Genomic DNA, 8,492 nt, shown 5'->3' on the forward strand with positions numbered 1-8,492 from the left:
AATTTGCTTGTAAGTTCTGAGTTAACTTTGCAGAACGTGCTGATTTGGGAATTGTTACACAATCAGCTAAATATGCTGAGCCTCAGGTTCACTTGGATCTGAACATAAAACAGAAAGATCTTTGGGACACTATTTGATCAAACACATTACTTGATCCTTGTAGAAATAGGGCTTTCATGCTTACAAAGAAAATATGTAGAACTCTTCGAAGGAGTAGGGTTATTATTAAAATCTCCATCCCTTTACTGACTATTATTATTTGCTAGAAAATAATAAAGCACGCTGATAGTGCAGAAAAATAGAATAGTTTAAAATCTTAACTAAAAAGTCCTATTGGAAACCAAGAAAGCAAAAAATGAAAGATTCCATTTTGTGTTTGTGTAGAGACAATTTGAAAATTTCTGTGCTGCTTTACTCTAAATATCCACTAGCTATCTTATACTTATTGTCAAATCTGCAGCACACAGGAGAAACAGATTAAGGGAATAAAAGGCCTATCAGTTTTGTACCAGACAACTTTGTGGCTCTGTGAGGCATTGGAGGCCATGGTGACATCCACAGGAGAGAGCAGTGGCTGGCAACCCTCCTGCAACACAGAGCATCTTTTGGGTCCTGGGCGCCTTCTTAGGGCTAGCTGCTTTTCAGAATGTAATCACCTAACATCTCCACCTGAGAGGAGACTGTAAATTTAGTTTAAGAAGCAAAAGATTACTTGGAACATTGATGGTGAGTGATGGTAGTTTACACTTTCCAGAAAACTTGACTGGTTTATATAAAACATAGTTTTTCTCCTTTAAAAAAGACTACAAATTCATTGACTGAGCCTTCAGACCTGGTGATATACTCACAGATTTTGGAAACCTGTGATTTTATCCACTCACAGAGGAAGAAACAGAGGCCACTAAAGCCCAGACAGGCTCAGCTAATTTCGGGGAAGGTCATGGGTTGGAATGCAGATCACCTGAATGAGCACAACTGCTTTTTCTTTATTTCTGAAATTGCTTCAGAGAGCGCCTATGAATACACACACACACACACACACACACACACACACACGTGTGCGCGTGCATTCACACTTTACAATATTCTCCTGACACACAGGTACCCAGTCGAGAAGGTTCATGCCATCATCCCTGTGCTTTTCCCTTCGAGACAATTCACGGCTCTTGCCACACAAGGGCGGTGGAGAGTCCCTCCTTAGGTACCCTGCCTGGACACACTAAACCAGGACGACAGCCCCGCCCTCAGGTCTGCAGTGACACTTCGCCTCTGGACCATTCCACGTCAGTCCAAGTGCCAGAACTAATGCTGTAAATGTTGCATTCACGGTCCACATATCTACTTTCTGACTCCCGACTCAACTCTTTCCCTGTTGAGTCACCAGACTCAGTTGCTTTCTCTCATACGTTGTGGTCTGCAAAGAAATTCGGTCCGTAAGTGACAACAGTACCACGTTAGTAGCTCAGTGTTCCACTGATTTGCTTATCTTTTTTTACATGGAGAGAAATTGACTTCTGCAGTGGATACATTTACGAGCTTCTCAATTAGTGGGGACCAATTTGCCTTTGCAGACAATTGCTTCAGTGACCAGTGACCACTGGATTTACCTTCCGAGTGGAACACAAGGATCTGGGACAGTGAGTATTCCAACCTTAGGCTCTTCAAGTACCGAAGTCCTCAGGATCTTGGGTGATAGAAGCTCCTTGGGTAGAGGGGTTGGAGCCAGGAAATGAGAACGACATCATAATAATAAAATAGCATCGAGCCAGGCATGGTGGTGGACGCCACTTTCTGGTAGGCTCTGGCACATGGATCACAAGTTTCAGCCCAGCTGGAGCAATTTAGTAACAGTGAAAATGTATCTTAAAATTAAGAAGGACTTGGGATATAGGTCCATGTGAAGGCCCTGGGTTTAATCTGCAATAATGATGAAGAAAGAAAAAAGTATTGTGAAGAGCTCAGTTTCTTTTCTTTTTTTTTTTTTAATCAAAAATAGTTAAGCAGATTTCTTTCTGTCAGAGCTGCTCCACACCTTCAGTATGCTGTATGTTTTATGAATTCTTCAAAGAGGTGGTTATCACTCTCCATGTAGATGAAATTTTTTCCAGGAGATGATCCTTAGGACATGCTGATTATCCCATCACAGAGGGGTATTCTGCACAGCAACAGACTGGGAGATGTTGGTCTAGAAAATGGACTTTCCCTCCGGAAAGTCCTCCAGAGACCTAGATAGAAAGACTTCTACCCCCAAGTGTGAAATGTTAAGGGTGCAGCTTAAATGTTTTTATGTACTTAAAATTCTAAAGCTGAAAGAGGTAGTAAATATTACTGAGTATTGAAGTCTGGTGACCTTTAGTGTCTGGTGACCTTAGGGCTTGGTGGCCTTAGAGTGACGCTTGTTGTTAGAAGATCAAGAGTTCCCAGTGTGGGTTCACAGTAACCCAAGGTTAACGGAGTGGCCAAAGACATTTTCAGCTGTTCCCTTTTCATTGAATCAGAGCTATAGATTTAAATTTCCCTTTTCTGAAATGAACGGTTCTTATTTGAATAATGGTCTCCTTTTGTTCACTTTGCAGAAGCATTAATTATGTGAGAAGGCACTAATTATGGTAGAGGTTTAATTATTAGACAAAAAATTTTGATAAGAACCAAAATTTTTCTCTTTGACCTTCTTTGCAGTGACCACAAAATTGTGGGATCAAGTGTATGGACATTTGTGTGTACGTAACATAACACATAATGCTAAAAGTTAGTTCTTTGATTTAGCTAAGACCAGGATCCTCTGTAATATGGAAAATCTAGCTTGTCAACAAATTCAAAATAACGATGGAGTATGAAAAAGTGTTGTTTATCTCCCTTTGCATAATATAAATTCAGAAGAAAGTGGTTCCCAGCGGTGGTTGTCACCCTGTTCCTTGGAATCTCAGATCCTTCCAATTGTTCACTATTTAGGTCAGGTCAGGGATATCCCACTTTGTGCCCTAACCCTGATCCAATCAGAGGCAAGCTGACCTGTTCAATTCAAACCCTTGGGATGATGCAGGGCTTGTATACCAGGAAGAGGGATTTGGAGCTCTTTTAGAATTCTCCCTACCACAGGAAGGCTGGAAATATAGTCTCTATTTCAACTGGCTGTGTGCAGCTTGGAATAAATTAGTGGCCAAGAAACATGGTCACCAATTCATCGCTGAGTTTTCTTTTCCAAAACTAGTGAGGCTCTAGATGACAGAATATAAGATGATTTTAGAGGAAGTTTTAATCTGAAATTTTCTATTCCTTCAGCAGCTGCTTGATTTAGTAGTGTCTAGGGCAGAAAAGGCCCTAAGGCTTCTGTCTGGATGTTCCAGGATTCTTGCCTTTGGAGGCTGAGCCGCCATGCAGTGTTGAGCTCTCTGTAGGGACCATGCTGGGGGGAAGTCCAAGAGAGTCCATGTGCATAGGTCACACAGAGAGGGCAAGGGAAGAGGGGGATTCAGCCATGGACCTCCAGCAGCTCCTGCTCCGTACACACTTTTGTACGTGTGAGTTTGAGCCCCATCCAGACTGCTGCAAGCCCCAGTGTTAGTGGGGGATTTGTCAACCAGCAAAGGCTAACTGGAACATTCTCATTGGAACTGGCAATTGATATCCTTAGAGGCAATAACAGGCAGCAAACCTATCTATCCTAAGCAATTTCAAAATACAATATAAGACACATTTGCTAATCGTTACCCTAATATTTCATAGCAATAGAAGACATTCTGGACAGGTAAGTGTGTTTTACACATTCTTAATATTTCTAAAAAATATAAAAATAATTTAGCTGTCATTTTTCTCTTATATTTAACAATAGCAACTTGGGAGTCATAATGTGGGGTGAGGTTACTGCTACCAAGTTATATAAACATAAGAATGCAGATTTATGTATTTAGAAAAATATACATAGCTCTGAGGTGTGACCTACTTCTAGAATTGTGAAACACAGGATGGTGATGATCTTGAACTTTAATAGCTAATAAAATTTCAACAAACATGATTTCTACAATTTCTTTATTTGTTTTGAAATATACCTATATTTGTTTGCTATTTCTTCTAGTTTAATATCTCTAGGACTTTACAGAAACAAGTAAAGATTTATTTGCATATTTATCTTCTTGGTCCCTTATTCTATAACATATTTCTCATTTAATTTTTTAATTAGGATTTCTTTGCTTAATATTTCACTATCTTCTGAGTTGTAATAGAGAGAGTGTAAGTTCCAGTGTTTTCTTGAGCACTTTTACTTAATATTACTATGAAAATTAATGCGGCCAAGCCAGAGCTTCCTTGTATATGTGGGTAGGATTTTCTAAGAAAGTTTGAGGGCTTGGGACTCCTTCCTTAGACAGCAATGTCAGAAGGTCCCACATAGGCAATTGGTTTTTGTCTAAAACCCTTACTGAAAAGATTAGATATAATGATATATGGTATATTTGAGTCTATTTTTAATAGTTGTTGTTCGAAATGACTTTAAACATACGACTGATGACAAATTATAATTTCTTTTCAAATGTTTCAGGGACTTTTAATTTTATGAAAAAATAAAACAAAATAACAAAGCAATAAGAGAATAACAACAGTCTGTGTGCTGCATCCTTATCTTCAGAGTAGTTCCTCAGAGTACAAGACATAGATGAAAAGATTCTTACCATGAAGAAATGAACAGATAATACCACAAAATTTTCTTCTCAATACACTGAGATAAACTAATGGTGTAAATGAAACAAGTTATCATATATATGAAAATATTTTTGAAACAAAGGAATGGATAACTTGAGAAAGTATTTGAACCTCACCCTAGTTCCTCTTTATCTCCTACTTGGCTCCCGCTCCTGCCTCTCTCTCTCTCTAGTAGTAATACCGTGTTTCTGTTCCTCTTAGAAGAAATCATATGATATTTAAGCTCATGTGCCTGACTTTTCTCAATGAACATTCTTTTCAAATGGTGTATGTGCTCCCTTCAGACACTTAGGTGTATGGGAACGTCCAGCCCAGAGTCCTGCTTGTTGGGAGACCAGGGCCACCAGGACTTCGCCTGGGTTCCCCTTCACAAAATTCCTATATGAGTGCAAATACTTTCTTTTAATGTGGTTCAGCCATTGAAGTCATAGAAATTAAATGTAGCAGCAACATTAAATGCAAATATAAGAAGGGCAGGCACATGAAGAAGTGGGAAGAGAAAATGGTAGACGAAAATGAGCAAGCTGGAAATCTGACACTGTGAATAGCTGGGAGATGTGTCAGGTGAAGGGAGTGAAGAAAGTGGCTGAGGCTAATCTGACACCAACCCCAAGTAAGTCCACTCTTCTGTGAGTCACAACAGAGGAATGCGCCATATTACATTGATTCCATTTTGTGAAAAACTAATTCTCGGTCATTTTCACCCCTGTTTCAGAATAGGTATAAATCACCCCTATAGACTAATTGAGTAACCAGGAAAATAATACTTCTGATGTTTAATATACTTAAATTTTTTAAACATATAAAAATATAGACAGTTTATGGTTCTCAAGTAAAATTCTCTATAAAATAATATGCATAAATTCATGGTTGACATACATGATTTATATGCATGTATATATTTAACTCAGCAGTAGGATGGTGACTTCAATCATAATGATAATAGTTTCATATCTCTGTCTAGAATTTTACTGCTGATAATTTTTACCTGTATTATTAGCTCATATATCAGCTAAAGTGATACACTGTCAACTTGGCGCTTTTAACAGAATCCCACATAAGCCCCTCTCGCAGGCGGACATAGGAAGAAAGCACTAGTGACTGAATAGTCAGCAACAATGTTCCAGCCACACCTCTGGAGTGGCCCAGCCTGGTCACCACCCACCAGCTGCAGAGCTGCAGGGTGAGAAGGTGAGAGGGCCGGGCGAGGGGTGGGGTGGGCCTTCCTAGAATTCAGCCCTCATTCCTCGCAATGTGAAATCCGTGCTCCAGGGCATTTTCAATGTGATAAACAGGATTGTACAACTTGTCCAACACAAGCTTGATGGTTCTAGCGATTCCACAGTGGGCAGGACAAGATGTTTCAGGGTATGTTACCCCTAAAGGTGCTTTATGGAATGAGAGCCCCTCCAGCCAGTCCCCATCTTTTATCAGGGAGGCCACAAAACTGGGCAATGGCATTGTCCTGTGGACTTGGAGAGGAGCCTTTATCAAATCTTAAAGGCAGGTACTTGTTCATGATTTTAAAATGCTTCTTGGCAACCACATGAAACAACAGGCAGGCATGGCTGTTGTAAACATAATAATGAACTTTGGTCAGTCATTTTACAGTCTTGAAGAATCTGTTCCAATTTTAATTATAAAGCTATTTTATTATATAAGTATATAATGATAAATTAAAAGCTAGGAAAAAACTATTGTTTCACAACCTTACCAAAGCAAGTTACATATTTAAATGGAAAAATCATCATCTGCATATATTTCTTATAATTAGTTGTGACAATACAGATGCCAGTAGGGGAAGGGGCTGTGCCTCTTGTTAACCTTGCAATAGTCACTTCTGCAGATGCAGAAGCCAAATGTCTTCATGAACATTTCTACTTGTAGAACTTACAGCAATGCTTAATGTTTCTCATCCTGTGTCAACCCACACTCAACCTTCTATAGCTCCCCAGTGTACTCACCTCCCACAGATACAGAAGTACAGATACATCTACTCTCATACATTGGGGACTTTAGGGGTTGTGCTACTTTGTTAACTACCAAGACTAAAGCTCTTTAAAGATGGTTTTAAAGCACCAAGATTAGAAATATTTAGTTTTATAACTATTCAAAGATCATGCCACATCTGACTTTTCTTGATAGTCAGACTGAATATTCTCTATGGACAGGAGCTCACCAGAAGACTGAGTCCTAAGTACAGGATCGTGGAATATCTCCCCCACTCCGGCACCTTACCACCATACTAACAAGGCTGTTAACAGAAGAACGTGACAGTGAGAACTCTGAGCCTCAGAGATTATTTAATAAGAAGTCCTCAAAGAAGCCAAAATACAAGAGGGAAGAGAAGAATGGGAACATTAGAGAAAATTTTAGTATCTGAAGAAACTATAGCAAGTGGTAAACACAGCCTAAATCTTAGGTAGATAGGCATAAAATCCCAAACTAACATCCTATTTAGCTTAATTCTGCTCAGCTATGTATCATGTCTACTTTGTAACAAAAATTACAAAGCATATTAAAAGATAATAATACAATTTGAAAAGACAGAACATGCATCAGAAAAGAGTTAGATATGGCAGGTATTGAAATTATCAACCAGAAATTTAATAAATATGATCAGTATGTTAAAGAACCTAGTGCAAAAATGAGCATGCTCAAAACAGATGGATAATGTAAGCTGAGAGATGGATCTTGTAAGAGAGAAAAAGAAATACTAGAAATAGAAAATACCATGATAAAATGAAGAATGCCATCGATAGGCTCATCAGTAGGTTGCACACAGCTAAGAACAGTATTAGTGATTTTGAAAAACATGCAAAATTAAATTAAGCAAGAAGAAAATGATGAAAAAGATATTATGGAATAATGAAGAACTGTGTGATAAACACTAAAATGTGAACATATTCATAATGAGAATTCTAGAAGCAGAAAAACAAAGAAACAGGAAATACTTGAAACAATGACTGAAATTTTTCTAGCATCAAACCATAAATCTAGGAAGACAGTAAAAGATAGTGAAGATAAATATTTTAAAAATCTATTCCTGGACATATGGAATTCAAATTACAATAAAAAAACTATCTAGGAATAAATCAAAAACCCTACCAAGAGAGAGGGACAAAGATAAAAGCTACAATGGATTTCTCTTCAGACTCTGAAAGCAAGAGAGTGAAATGAAGTATTTAATAAGAAACCACCAACTTAGAGCTCTGTATTTAGTGAGATCATCCTTCAACAGGCAAGGAGACATAAAGCCAAACAAAAATTGAGAGCACAGGTTGCCAACAGAGCTACTTTGCAAGAAATTTGAAATAAATTCTTGAGAGAGAAGAAAATTATGCAGATCAGGAAGTTGAATCTACACAAAATCTTGACAGAGAAGCAGAAGGATGAGATGAAATCTTTTTATTAAACCAATGATATTGATTAGAAGTTTATTAATTGTTGATTCAATTTATTTTTAAAATATGTAGGTCTATTCAAATAATTTCCTTTTGTGTGATGATATCTTTCAAAGACTTGGCTCATTTCATCTAGGTTATCAAATTTGTTGGCATAGAATTTTTCATAGTATTCCTTTATTTTCCTTTTAATAACAGTCCCTTTCTCCTGGGAGCACTGTGCTGTAGATGACTATGCCAGGACTTAGCTCCTCCAGCAGAAGAGGAAGGGCACTGCAGGAGGAGAACTGAGGACAAGAGGGCGAGGGGGAGCAAAGCCTGGCCAAGAAGAGGACGGTCTTCCTCCCTGCCCACTCGCCAGAGATACATCACACATGATGGCCTGCAGAC

The sequence above is a fragment of the Fukomys damarensis genome, unplaced genomic scaffold, assembly GCF_012274545.1.
Source record: "Fukomys damarensis isolate Sample0158 unplaced genomic scaffold, DMR_v1.0_HiC HiC_scaffold_37, whole genome shotgun sequence".
In the NCBI taxonomy this organism is placed as follows: domain Eukaryota; kingdom Metazoa; phylum Chordata; class Mammalia; order Rodentia; family Bathyergidae; genus Fukomys; species Fukomys damarensis.